Source organism: Crassostrea angulata, chromosome 10 (genome assembly GCF_025612915.1).
Source record: "Crassostrea angulata isolate pt1a10 chromosome 10, ASM2561291v2, whole genome shotgun sequence".
Classification (NCBI taxonomy): domain Eukaryota; kingdom Metazoa; phylum Mollusca; class Bivalvia; order Ostreida; family Ostreidae; genus Magallana; species Magallana angulata.
In genome coordinates, this window is record NC_069120.1 from 19240406 (window position 1) to 19255829 (window position 15424).

A 15424-nucleotide genomic window follows, 5' to 3' on the forward strand; every position below is an offset into this window, starting at 1 on the left:
ACTACAGTCAAACTTCCTTATCTCGAACTAGATGATACTGTTTAAAACCTTTGATATATCAAGAGTAAAATACTTTAAAAATTAGTAGTTGGGACTTACAAATCACTTTGACATATCCATTGTATTAGAGATATCAGTGCGAGATATCAAAGTTAACTGTATTTATACTATATGACCCCTTACACTGAAAACAGTAGAAAAAAATTATATATCTTTCCATCAATTTAATTTAACATGGTGTTATTAGAAATAATCTTGTTTTCAACAATCCACTGTTACAGTTTTAAAAGCATCAATTGATTCAAGAGGTTTTTTGAATTTCGTGAAACTTTTCCATTCCAGATCAGTCAATTGTCCATTGCACATACTTAATATACAGTTTGCAATAGTCATAATATCAGTGCGCTTATCCACATTTGGTCTAACTCGGGATGAACGAATATGTTATTTTCCTTTAGAAGGTTCATTTTCACGTCATCAAGAACTTGCGTTGTTAGTGTTATGGTTCTCGCTGAATTAAAACTTTTGTTAGCTCCCTGAGTCTTGAGCTGGTTCTTTATGGTCTTAACTTAAAGTTCCACGCAGTTATCGTTAGGAATGTTTTGTCAACTCCACCAACTAGATTAGTGCTAATGTTCCATTTGTATTGAAAGCCTTCACGAGGAGACAATAAAGCAATAGTGTAGGAAATCATTCTCGATAACCAGATTTGATATTTGTAATGCCTTGTTGCTGATGCATATAACCACTCCAATTTTGCATTTCGTATACATCTTTCTCCATCTGCCATCTTGTACGCATCATTGGTGTCATATAATAAGCATGCCATCCTCAGAAAACAAGTTACTGCACCACCCAAACTCTCTGTTTGAGGAGGTACATGAAACTGCCATTTATGAACTTTTGACAAATGCCGCCTAAAATGTCCCTCAGTTTTGTAATGCTTCCCACAGAAACAAGTAAATCCACCAGGACTTTTCATCTGATGAATGTTCTGCATATCTTGATCTAAAAGATGAAAGTTGTCTCTAAGCTTCACAACAGCCTTTGTTACATCTATACCTAAGTTGGTCATGACAACATCAGCTTGTGTTAAAATCCACTGCAGCTGCTCTTCACTACTTATAATGAAAAAAAACGGGAAATCCTATGCAATTTGTGTCATCAATGTCCTTCAGACCACTTAATATCAAAAATGATGCAACGATGTACATGTATCCTTCTAAAACATCCTGGACAAAATGGTAGTGAGATATGCAACAGATAAAAATATATTGAGAAACACTGACAATTATACTTTGTTAATCGTATACATGTATATTTAAGATTGAAAAACCGGCTTCTTAACCCTATAAAGTGTATATGTACCTTTCACCAGGCCATATTTTTTTCTCTTATGAAGTTATAAAGCTGAATTTATTATAAAGGTGGGGAGAATCAGATATATTTATTTTCTGGTTTATATTTTACACAATTTGATTTTTAGATAAATGAAAATCAGGGAGGGGGATTGGTAAACTTCAATTCCCCTCTGAATCTTTTTTAAAATTTGCAGTATGAATGAATTTCTCACCTATAAGCTGTGGTTACAGCATCTGGTCCTGTGACGTCCCTTCAATTTATCAAGTTTCTGAGCTGGTACAAGGAACCAGGATCACTGCTGCTCTTTTCTTTATAGAACAGTGGATAAATGCCCTAAAATGATAACATTTACATTCAATACATGTAATTTGTTTTTGGCTTGATTGTGTAGGTAATATTGCAATCTGACAAAAGCCAGACCCTACTAATTCAGTTCAAAGCGAATTAGTAAGGGTTGGCTTTAGTTAGACTAGGTAATATTGCTTGTCAAGTTAAGCTAGTCATATTTGTAATTTTGAAAATCATATAGCAAGTCACACAGTCAATAATGAATATCACAATAAAATAAAATACAAGCTCACATTATTGAATTTAACTGAAGTTAGTATTAATATTTGAAAAAAATAATTTTTCGAACTAATTAGTTATAACTATGAACAAAACAGTATGAACATTTGAGAATATCAACTAGCTTCAATGAAGCTGTAAGAAGGAAGAGAGAGCTTAAATTACAATCACACACCACAGACCTATATTCCAGTTTCATTGTCTTCCCTGTCTTTCAAAGTAAAGATTAGAGATCAATTTAGCAGGTTTGGATTGAAGTTTATGACAAGTCTCAGTCTTTAGACCTTAAAGTTAAATTTTGAGACACCACTATATCTAAAAATTTGTTATGTGTTATTTATCCTTAAGGATTCTCATGGACATAATTTATGTGTTTTAAAAGGGTCGTTAAAATACAGAAATATGATTTATATAATCATTCGATAATAAACTCAAGTTTAATGAATTAGAAAAAAATCTCATTAATCATGCACGGATCTAGAGTGGTGAGATGGCACACCCCCCCCCCTCCCCCAATCCCGCAAAATTTAAATTTCTTTAAATTACATTATAAAAATTATAAAAAAGAATTACCAAAGATATTCCTTGGAACACCTTCTCCCTTGAAAACCAGGGGAAAAGTTCTGGATCCGTGCATAATAAATAATAAGGAAAAAAATTAAATTGCACATTACTCATATGTTAATGATATTTTAAAAGGCTCCATGAGAATCCCTGTTAATAATAGTTATTAACTTACAATTGAAACTTGAAACCGAAACAATGCTGAATCAACATGAACTGTAACTGAACTCCAAGAGAAATAATGTCACCAGGAGGAAATTCATCTGTCTGTGGAGGCCCTCTGGTCTATGTATTACACCCAATAAATTCTCAAATTCAGATTTGTAGTTGAACATTGCCAACTGTGCACCAAAAGCACGCTCGTTAGTGAGTACATCACCTCCGAAAACTACAGGTTCACAAATCTCTTTTGAATCTACAACACAATGGGGTACAACAAGGTTGTGTATTTTTTGCAATATGTGTATCATGCCTTCAGGCGTCAATTAAGTCAGCATTAAAGAAAACAGTCTTTTGTTTCGTAATTTCTATAAATTCATGAGGTATGTACTTTGGTAACACTTTCTCGAAATGCTTTAAAGCAGCAAAGTTTTTCACCAATATTTTGGCAATATGTATTTGCAAATCTCTATGATATCTAAGGATTTCTTCACTAGACAGTAACCAATTTGAAGCTTCCAGATGAAGAATATCTGCAACTCTTCCAGTGGATGGTAAGTCTGGGGCTGTTATTCTTTTCTGTGTTAATAAAACCAAGAACCAGTGCCAGCTTTTCCTCTGTCGATCTGACGTCATGTCTCCTGGACTCACAAGTTATCTCCCAGCACTTCTATTGATTTTACAGGATTTAGTTTGGCTCTCTTGATTTCATTCTTAAGTCTTTCCATTGATTTTTCATGTGACGCTGTAGTGTACATTTCTGAAGAAAAAGTTCTATAGGGTACAATGCAAGAATTGGACACAGACTTCTTACCATCTTTCACTGAAATGTCAAACCTGGATTTACTGGAAGAGTACTCCTTACTCTCAGTTAGTATTTGCAGAACTGTATGGCTCCAAGCATGAATTATACAATGCTGTAGTTTCACACCCTGAATAGGTGGCTCCACATCCATTTGAAAGAAGACTTTGATTTAGCGGTTAATATGTCTAAGTCAGCAAAACTTTGATGATCACATGTAAAATTTCTTTGAGAGTCACTATCAATAACAGCTTCCCCTAGGAGAATAAGTTTTCGTTGTTCTGTGTATGCTTGAGCTGTCGCTTTTTTCTATCTTTTTGCTGTTTCACCAAAATCTTTTTCTTCTTGTGAATGGTAGAATGAGTAACGTTAATTCCCATGTCATGAAGAATGGAGATAGCCTAAAATATTTTCATATAGAATATCAAAACAACAATTTTTTTTCAAGTCTGGTTAACGTTAAATATTTGCATTCGCTAATACTTTTCCTTTTATAAACCTACTAATTTTCAAAAGCAATTAAATATGTGTTAACTTTTTTATCGGTCAAGGGGTTAAATTTATGACGTCACAATGAACAAAGCTTGTTATTCAAGTGTTATATTATTAATCAAATGAAAACACAGTTAAACTTAAAAAATCAATTGTTCTAAATCGCTCAAATGTAAATATAAGTAATAAATAGCCATGTTAAAAAGTTCACAGGGATATGAACTTGGCTGGTACGTGATCAAATCTACTCAGAAGCACTTTGTGCTTCACTTTCTATCTTACATATTTGAATTCTGCAAATGTAGTAATACTGTGAACATTTAGATTTATCAGATTTACAGAGAAAACAAAAAAAAACTATAAAGTAAAATGTAAGTTTGTCTTGTACCTCTTTGGTGGCCCCACACTGATCAAGAACAAAGCCGATGACATGTTGAATCTGCGAAAGTTGGTGGTTTCTACCATATAACAATACAGAAAGTGCGGTACACAGGTTGTTGGTGTACTGTGTACTACTAGAGGACTTATTGTCTATACTGACAATGCTTTGAAAAATTCTGACTATAGATGTTGCTTTCAAAATAAGTTCATCTAATATGTTTCTCCACTTGATATTGTTATCGTACTTCAATAAAGTTTCGTCTTTTCTACACAGATTGCACACCTCTTTTCGGATTTCCTTACATAAACAATCAAGCAAAGATGACTTGAATTGGTCATCTTTTGTAAGAGACTTTTACACGTATCAGGGTTCCTGTTGTTCAATATTGCCTTAAAGACAGATTTTTGAACCTCACTGTTAATAATACAGGATCTGTAGTTGCTCCCATACTTGACAGTAATCTGAAAAAAATATTAATACATGTATAATACATATGAAAGTGACAAGCACTTAAAGACCACAAAAAATCAATTTTATGAATTTCAATGTTTTACAGAATACATCCAACTTACGGTCCCCTTCTAAACAGCGCTTCTGTTTTAAAACGTCAATCTTAGTTCGAATTTCCTCGTCCAATCGAACCAATCTGTTAAGTTTGTTTACACAAAATTTACACGCGTATCCCTTTCGTGCAACACTTAATTCAGTTAATAATGCACTGTATAACTTACTGGCCTCTGTTGCTAAAGATCGATAATACTTTAAATCAGTTATTGGTTTCAAACACAACTTACATGTTTTCCCACTGGACGTCGCCATTAAAAAATTCCTACATCGCTAAGAATCGTTTTGATTGGATATCGGTGCGTACGTCACGTAATAAATATTTATGATTTTATTCATGTACAACGTGGGCATTTCCCAGCACGCAGCCACGGGTTTGTGGAAATAGAATGGACACAAAACCCGTGGCTTGAGACGATGAGTTGCTCTGAGTGAATATTAGTTTCGTTCCAGTCATCTTAAGTTTAACCAACATTTAATTGTCAAATGCCAAGTTACAAGAGATAAGAATTAATTGATATGTAAACAAAACTCGACTCTTGTTTTAATAATTTAATTAAGGATCAATGAGTCAAATTTTGAGTAAATTGATGAATCTTTTTACCAATTCATGACTTACGAACATGTTCAGTTCTTTAATACATTGGAAATGTTTCAAATATATACAGGCATTATTTGCATACGGCATATGGACGACCACGAAGACTAAATGTATTCTTAGTTATGCTAATAAACGGGTTTTTTAATTATAAGTAAAGATTGCATCAATCAGTTTGTTTAAAACATATGGTTCAGTAAATTATTTCACTTTAATTCATGTTATTTATTTTTTACGATGTGATGGACAACATATTGTCCTAACATAAGGTATAGAGCTGTATAGAAACAACGGAACTCGTACTTTATAAACTAAAACATAAGAATATCTAGTCATAATGTTGGTTTACCTGCATCTATTTTTTTTAAACATTTCAACAGTCCTAAATACTTTAAAATCTATGAATAAAACAAACGGTTATACAAATATGCCACAAACTATAATGTTTATAAAATGTATCGTGAGAATTAATTACATTTTGTGGTAATGATTTTTTGAGGGCATAAATTACTTCCTCGTGAGTTTTATCAAACTGAAAAATATTTCGTGAGAATAAGTTACATTTAGTTGGAAATTTGTTGAAAGGAAAATTATAATTTATTATATTAGAATATAGCCACAAATTTTATAAATATGGTTCAAGCATTTTAGTAACAACAATAATATTTCTCTTTAAAAATCATTGGCCAGGAAACTAATTAAAATCAATTTGAACATGTTTCTAATTATTACAATGTTGCCTTGCGTTAATTAATTTTGCATCAAACATTTTAGGAACAACGATAATATTTCACTGTTAAAATTATTGGCCAGGAAACTAATTAAAATCAATTTCCTAATTAATTGAAAACGAATTTGATTTCAAAGTCCTTTAATAAAATACCTTGAAAAATACGTGTCGCCTACCCCACTTACATATTCTAGAAGTGTTTGGGCTTTTCCAAAGATATTTCAACTCTCGTGTTGCTAGAGGAAGTTGATCAACAATCACTGTCTTTCTTGTGATACTTTTGGTAATCAAAATCGATTCTGATTAAACATAATAAGTCTTTGAATACTCTATGACCTACTTGCATCCCTTCAAAATCCCGGCCCCCGTCTTACACCGACCACGACACTCTCATGCATGTGTGATTCTACAATGTGCTACAGTATAATAAAAACACATTGTATTTCAAAATTCCGTGGAGTACCCTCTGCAGTGAACTGGAGTCATTTCCACTTTCAGACGGAATGCAATGAAAAGTGCATACTATCATTGTCCTTTGCAAAAAATGAACTACAAATCTATAACAAGAAGAATGCATTTATTCACTTCTATCTGCGTATGCTGCGACCAAATATTGATAATTGACTTGATAAGTGATGCCAGGTCTACAAACTTACTTATACGTAATCTTTGATATATATCTTAATATAATTTCTTTTTGATGTACCCACGGCGTGGGCGTCCGGACTTGGTTAAAATTTTTGTGCGTGTCCTGTATTTAAGTTACTAGTGGTAAATGATGTATCTGGATCTACTTATGGACTAAAAAGACCTGTATGCTGAATCTAGGCCATGAATTTCAGATGCTGGAAAAGGTAAAGGTTTTTAGGACAGGTTACTTTTTTCAGCGAGATGCCCTTAGATGGTTATATCTGAGTTACTACTGGTCATAACTTCACCAAACTTGTAGGGTGGTGCGTCTTATAATACTGATGCACTTCACTGGCTTGAATGTTGAATTTGAGCCAAAGGTTTTTGATACTGGAGGAGATTAATGTTTTAAGAGCTGGTTTTCAGAGCAGGTGCCCTCTAATGTTTTTTTTAGTTATACTGGTTCTAACTTTTCCAATCTTGCACGGATGGTGCGTCTTATGAAACTTACGCACTTGATAGGCTTTTATGCTGAATCTTATGATGTTAAAGTTTATGAGCTGGTTATAAAGTCTTTAGAGCAGGTGCCCTTTGATTGACAAATCTTGGTAATATTGATGTAATCTTTTTCAGATTTGAATAGATGATGCATCTTGATATTATATTGTATATACATGTACGTGTAGAAACCATGGCCGTCATCGCCAATTAATTCATTACCAAGTTTTGTTTGTTACTCTGACATCTAATGTTTTAATTTCATCTGCAATACATGTAAATGGCTGAAGGAGAGCATCAACGTTGTAGCAGCAGTGATTTTTAAAATTTAGTTTCATAAACATGTATATAGCGGAAAACGGAAATTTACACTTACCCTTGTGAGTGAGTGCTAACCATTATAAAAATGAAAGGGATCTAGTTTATATATGAGCGTTTGTTTTCTTTCATGTACGTTCAACTTTGGAAAGTATTACATGCATTGAATAGTTAAGCATGATTTAGGAATGGTGCTTTAAACTTTAAGACGTGAAAATTCATATCCAGGAGGCTGTATTGTCAACAACGTACCAATGAGAACTATCTTAAAGAAGGTATGATTATTTAAGCTAAAAACGTTTGTTTAATTAAAATCCATATATTCAAAAAAAGGTATTTGTGATCATACATAATGAACAAACGCATGTCTTTATACATGTACAGTTATTACTAAATACAGACATTCAAAAAAAAATTAATTGATCTGCTTCTAAATAAATTATGTACAAATAAGCTGTAAACAATAAGGTTTATATTCGCGAAGTTATGTGGAATACGAAGGGTTTTGATGTAAAACCTAAAAAGAAAATAACGTTAAACTATCTATCAGATGCTGTAATAACATAATGATTTATAAAAAAAAAATCATTTTTTTAAATTACAGATGATGTCGATTGCTTTCCTGCTAATATTTCAAGTTTTTTTTGTTTCAAAATTTATTCATGGTAAGTTCATTACATATCATCGATTAATAAAAGCAAAATTTCAATAATTTACTATGCACTGTGTCCTTGTTTGAAATAACATGCACATAATACGTTTACTTTTTTATTCGTTAATGATCAAGTTTTTTCTATTACTGAAACTTTGTGAATTTTATGATTGATATCGAAATACAGGTCCCATTGCCATCTATGTCGGGAAATAACTCAATACAGAATCTAACTTTGATATTTGCTAGAGAAAAGCATATATTTGAATAAAACTTAAATTTCATGTCAAAAATCAATATCAAAGGACTTATCATTACAGGTTCAATACAAATATATATGTATTGTCAGAATACCTACATTGTTTTGGTCTGAAATTAGTTTTTAATGTATTTTTGATATGTATTACGCTGAATACAAGTAAATTCTAAAACTATTCTAAGTCTATGTAATTCTTGGTGACCGCGCAGATTATCTGGGGTTTTTATAAACATTTTTGATACACTTTGGTAAATATGAATAAAGAAGCAAGACAAAAGTGACGATTGGGACCGGTTTGCCATGGTAACATAGGGGAACGGTTTACCATTGTAACATGTGAAAATGGGGAAAAGACGACCATTTTAAGCCGGTTTGATAAAGTGTGCAAAAGATGACAGTATTTTCATCAAATTATTCAAGATCATGGAAAAATATTGCGTACTCTTCTAATTGAAGACATATTTTGTAATTTGTAATAGTATTGTCATTCACATCGTGTATATCATTAGTTGACTTTGAACTACTGATAAAATTTAAGCATGCATAAATCGCGTGGAAAGTTTCATTTGAAAAGTCTTGAAAAATGTGTCCTTAAATCGACTCTTTTACAAATGGATCAAATAAAAGAATGAACAATATTTGAAGCTGTAAATTTGGTGCATGTCGATTGGGAACCACCTGAAGGGTATTATATTTTGTTTTATATAGGTCAATGTACTAGCAATGGTACATGTATTTGTCACTGTGGCAACTGTACTTCTGGATGTGACGCTTGTTTACCTGGATGGAGCGGATCCACAATTAATAATTGCCAAAAATGTAGTATTATTTTAAAGATGACTCAATACACTTACTATATACTAGTATACTATACAGTATGTATAGTATAAACATGGTCAAAACTTGTATTATTTTTCATGGTCATGATGATGTTGACTCTCGGAAAACATCATTCATCAGTTCTTTTTACATAATATTGTCTTCTTTCAGCTAACACTTTTTACGGCAAAGCTTTTAAGAATACAGCACTTCTAGATGGCGATTTTGATACTTATGTTGAGGATAACAATATTCCTCCATATATACGCGTTGAATTCCAAACTATTTTCGAACTTCGTCAAGTTGACGTTACCCTTGAACTTGGTAGGTAGATCGATTCACATTATATCAATGTATCTTCAAATTGAAATGATGTAGTCTGAATAAAATGTTAAACAATAACTATGAAATCAAATATCGTAATAAATGGTTACGCGTGCGTGTGTACAATGTACAAATAAAACCGTTTATTTTGTTATTATACTGTAAATTCTTTATTTTTCGCGATTACTTATCTCCGCAATTTAATCGATTTTCATCGATTCTGATAACATGAAATCGCAAATGCCATTTTTAAAAAAGTTAATGTAACTTTCATATGTCTGAAATATTATAGCGTGATTTTAAAATTCGCGAGATGTGCTTCGCATTATTGTACACGTATATTGATTCCTCGCGCTTAATTAAGAATCCACAGTATTTCTCGGTTTCAGAAATTGTTTTTAACTTGTTCTTTAGCGTATGATTCCTGATTTTATGTTTTATTTTATTTTGTAACAGAAAAGATTATTTATACGGTGTATGTTAAAAATGACACATATAGAAGAGCTGACTCGATGATATGCCTCAACTTCACAAGTAGGGATGTCAGCATGAAGAAAACTGTCACTGTCACGTGTAATACACCACTTCAAGGAAAGTTCTTTGAAATCGTTGCAACAAGTTTACCAGGTTTACCAAGACCAACTTTAAAAGTGTTCGAAATTGAGCGCTTCGGTATATATAATTAACTTGTAAATGTATGCTTAAACGTCATATTTAAAGTATTCTGTCGTTTGATTTTATCTGGGTTCTTTTTGTGTTAACATATTAATTTACGTCAATGAAAATTCATAAAACACAAAATGGCATTCTTTAAAAAAAATATTGTGTCTTCAGAAATATGTATCCTTTACAAAGTCTGACCGTCCCGGGTCAGGACAAGCAGTTAAATCTTATTAATAACTAATTAACAAATTATAAGAATCGAATTAATTCTACTATTTTCCCTCAATTTATTTTTGTTTTTGGAAAATTTGACATCAAGTCCATTTTTTTTTAGAGAGAGACCATTAAAAACGATTCAAAATTGTATTACAAGACTAACTTTTTTTTCATTCTACATGCCATTTTATATTTATAAATCACTAATGATAAATATGATATAATTTTTTTCAAAAATACGTTGTTTAATTTTTTTTCAAATTAGAAGCCAATAATAATGTGTGTTCAGCATAAATCGAAATTCAAAATACTATTCAATTTTTGCCCCAGCCTTTGTACAGAAACACAATCAAATATAAGGTGATTAGTAATTTACTTTTCACAAAAACAGGATTTACGTTTTGCATCAGACCTTGATTTGCATTTGTATTGAAAGGAATTACAATTCAAAATATTATTTAACAACTTATACTTAAATTCACGAGGTCTTTTGTCATATATGTTCTTTACCTTGTTTTCATAAATATCGTTCCAATTTTCTCTGCCAATATTAAATACTTTGTTTAATGCAGATTGGTATCAAGGTAGTTTGAATTTTTTAGGAAGCAAGTTTACATAGTAAAATTTACATCTCTAATCGAATTTATCAAATGTTCCGTTATGAAAATTATAAACATTTCCTTTCAGTATTCTTGTATTATAACAACACTTCATAACAACACTCACGTTTTTTCTTGATTATTTTCTTTAAAATCTTGTATTCACAAAACCAAACATTTTTCTTCTTTAGATCATTTGAAAGTTCTTGCATTGTTTTGAATTCACCATTTTTTGTTAAATAAATCTTTGCCATACAAAATATTACTCATTACCCATTTTTAAGAAATATAATGATTTATCCTTTTGTTCAAACAGAGTACTAGTATTATTCCACAATGGTTGTTGTGCAAATGTTACATTTGAAACTTCAAATGTATGAATTAACCTTTTACATTCATTAAAACAACACAGCACTTCTTTATACACAGTAGGTGAGTTTTAAAAAAACATCCAAAATTTTCAATTTTTCTTTGAGACATTGAGAGTAAATATTCGATATTTAATTTCATGTTTTATATCCCTTGAAATATATTATTAAGCATATAAATTTCATCTACAAGTCTTTTTATCCATGATTCAAATTCCTACCCAGTCTTTATTCAATTTAACAAAAAACTTAATGGTGATAATACTTAAACATTTATAGCATTAAACTTCGTATATTGACCTCACTCTGCAGGCATAAAACTTATAAATGGTCATTGATCAACATTTTGAGTCTTTTATTGTTTTTAAGCATTTTTCAATATTTTTGTAGTGTATGCCATTTGATTATCTAAATGAAAAGTGAGATAAAACTAACAAAAAATATGCAAATTATTTTGACTAACAAATAAAATCTAAGCTTTGAATATTACAGGACTACCAAAATATTTCAGTGAAAAACAAAATGTCCTAATTTCCTCTGTTTTGTTAAAAGTCCAATTTTGTTTGAGCCTAATTCCAAAATATAGTATAAATATCGAATGGTATGTCAATTATAGTTCATTTCTTAAATACTTTGTGTGTTTAGAGCAAATATTTTGCTCATGACATTGAATGTTATAACAATTCGAAATTAAGAACTCAAACCCTGAGTAAACAACGTCCTTAAAGTCAATGATATCGGAGTGAGACGCAAATATAACGATTCCTCTATTCCATTGTATGAAGAACAATTACAAGAGCGAATGGTACACTTGTTGTAAATTGCTAGCATTGCCCCGATCCTTGATTTACATTTTATCGAGCTTAATAAGATCAGACCTATGCAAAGAACATTTTTGTTTCGATTGATAAGTGGGTGCCCCCTCTCCTTTTTTTTCTCTTACGAAGACTTGTTAAATTTTAGCGACAGAGGTTATTCAGTAGTTTTTAATCGATGTTTAAACTATGTTGAACATTGTTTACAGACATAAGCAGTTACATCTAGCAGAATATGGTTTTTTGCAAAAATGTTCAAGAACTTTTAGCGAGAGAAGTCATCCATCACCAAAAATATTTTGTAGAATCAATACCATAAATTGAGGTTTCAGACCATAAAATTAAATAAATTGACAACTATGCCCCCATAGTTCACCATTTGCCCAAAAACCAGTTATTATAACCACAAATTGCTAATTATATTAAAAACAAAACAAAAACGCAAGCAAAAACAAAGATGCCATATGGGTCCCTTTTGTCATCACTTTAAAGGCGCCTGGGTTTCTATTTATCTTTGTGTATAACTCATTGTTTCAATACATGAAAGTCAACTAGGCATATCAATCACCAGATTACACAATTTTCAATGTCAATTTCCGAATGCATATATTTACATATCAGTTTTAAAAAGTCACATATCATTGAGTCATAAGTTTGCGAATGCTATGCCATTTAGATTAGCAAGAAACAGTATGTTTTGAAATTCAGTAGCTTACTAGCATTTGCCAGTTAAAACCCCGTTTTATTTCTTTCTTCGACTAAGACCAGTTCTGTGAGAGCAACTGGGTGAATTTTTTTCATTTTACACATGTAAGAGAATTGTTTAGCATAAACATTTGGAGGTACTTTTGATTACTAATAAATCGGCCCAAGTAACTTTAAGGTGGCTCACAACATCTGGAAAAAGTTTCTTAAACCAGCATTGAATTACTTGATTAATATATACAGTTTAACAAAACATGAAAATTGCTAAATTACTAAATAGTGTCATAAAATAGAAGTATTGTTGTAGCAAGGTACCTTAAACAGCGTACAGCTTATTTAGTTTTATTTTGCATTTGTAGAATGTTCAAATGGCACGTACGGCGAAAATTGTTCCGGGATTTGCTCAGCAGGATGTAACAAACAGTGTGATAAAGAAACGGGAGACTGCATTTGTAGACGCGGTTACTGGGGAAGCTTTTGCAATACAAAGTGTCCATTGCATTGTAATAAAAACTTGTGTGACTCTAATACAGGCGATTGTTACAGCTGTAACCACGGATATTATGGAGTGAAATGCCAAGACCATTGTGCTGTGGGGTGTCTGGAGTCTTGTAACATGACATCAGGCTTATGCTTTTGTAAACCGGGCTTTTATTCGGCAAATTGCTCGTTGCAATGTAAATCAAACTGTGCACAGAATGAGTGTCTTCAAGAAACGGGACACTGTAAGTCTTGCAATGATAGTAAATATGGTGAATTTTGCGGGTTGGAATGTTTTGGTTCTTGCAGTGGATCATGTGATAGAATAAATGGAATATGCGGGATCTGTGCAAAACATAGGTTTGGTACTTACTGTAATCAGACATGTCCAAATAATTGTAAAGAAGATATATGTGATAGGGTCACTGGTGAATGTAAAAATTGTATTAATAATACATTCGGTACTTACTGTAATCAGGCATGTCCAAATAATTGTAAAGAGGGTCTGTGTGATAGGGTCACTGGTGAATGTGAAAATTGTTTAAATAATACATTCGGTACTTACTGTAACCAGACATGTCCAAATAATTGTAAAGATGGTATGTGTGATATGGTCACTGGTGAATGTGTAAATTGTTTAAAGAATACATTCGGTACTTACTGTAATCAAACCTGTCCAACAAATTGTAAAGAGGGTCTGTGTGATAGAGTCACTGGTGAATGTGAAATTTGTTTAAACAATACATACGGCACTTTCTGTAATCAGACCTGTCCAAAAAATTGTGAAGAAGACAATTGTGATAGGGTCACTGGTGAATGTAAAAATTGTTTAAAGAAAACATTCGGTACTTTCTGTAATGAGACATGTCCAAAAAATTGTAAAGAGGGTATGTGTAATAGGCTTACTGGTGAATGTGAAAATTGTTTAAACAATACATTCGGTACTTTCTGTAATCAAACCTGTCCAACAAATTGTAAAGAGGGTATGTGTGATAGGCTTACTGGTGAATGTGAAAATTGTTTAAACAATACATTCGGTACTTTCTGTAATCAGACCTGTCCAAAAAATTGTAAAGAAGGTATATGTAATATGGTCAATGGTGAATGTGAACATTGTTTAAACAATACATACGGTACTTACTGTAATCAGACCTGTCCTGTTAACTGCGAAACTTGTAATAGGAATGGTGAAAAATGTACAAAATGTAAAAAAGGATATATGGGAAATGTATGTACTGAAACCTGTCCTGATCATTGTGAAGACTGTGATCAAAGTGGATACAAATGTAATAGCTGTGAAGATGGATGGTTTGGAGTAAAATGTGAATCAAATTGCGGCCGTTGTGGGGGAAACGCTTCGTGCGACATTACAACAGGTGATTGTCATTTGTGTTCTGTGGGTAAATTTGGGAACTCGTGCAATAAGAAATGTAACGAATTTTGTGACTCAAGTAAACCATGTAACAAGATCACTGGAAAATGTCAGGACTGTAAACCTGGTAGATATGGAGAATATTGTTCAGAACATTGTAGCAGAAACTGTAAAAACTTGACATGTTTTAGCAATCAATCATGCATAAATGGGTGTGAAGATGGTTTTTTTGGTAGTCACTGCGATAGTCCTTGTAGTGCCGCTGTTCCAAGTTGTAACCAGTGTGAGGTCGTCAACAATGTTCCTGTTTGTCAACGTTGTGCTGATCCATTGTATCTAGATGGATCATATTGTTTTGAATGCCCTGACTACTGTTTGTCGTGTACCTCAAGTTTAAAATGTCTGGAATGTAAATACAAACGTTTCTATAGTGACACTTGTAACCTAACATGTAACAAAGATTGTCTGAACAGGACATGCGATAAA

At 32.2% G+C, this 15424-nt stretch overlaps 2 pseudogenes; one reads left to right on the forward strand and one right to left on the reverse strand.

The window, feature by feature from the left end:
- Nucleotides 1-252: 252 nt before the first annotated feature.
- On the reverse strand, nt 253-1113 carry LOC128165336 (uncharacterized; annotated as a pseudogene).
- Nucleotides 1114-7541: 6428 nt separating this feature from the next.
- LOC128164989 (multiple epidermal growth factor-like domains protein 6) overlaps nt 7542-15424 on the forward strand; it is a 37616-nt pseudogene continuing 29733 nt past the window's right edge.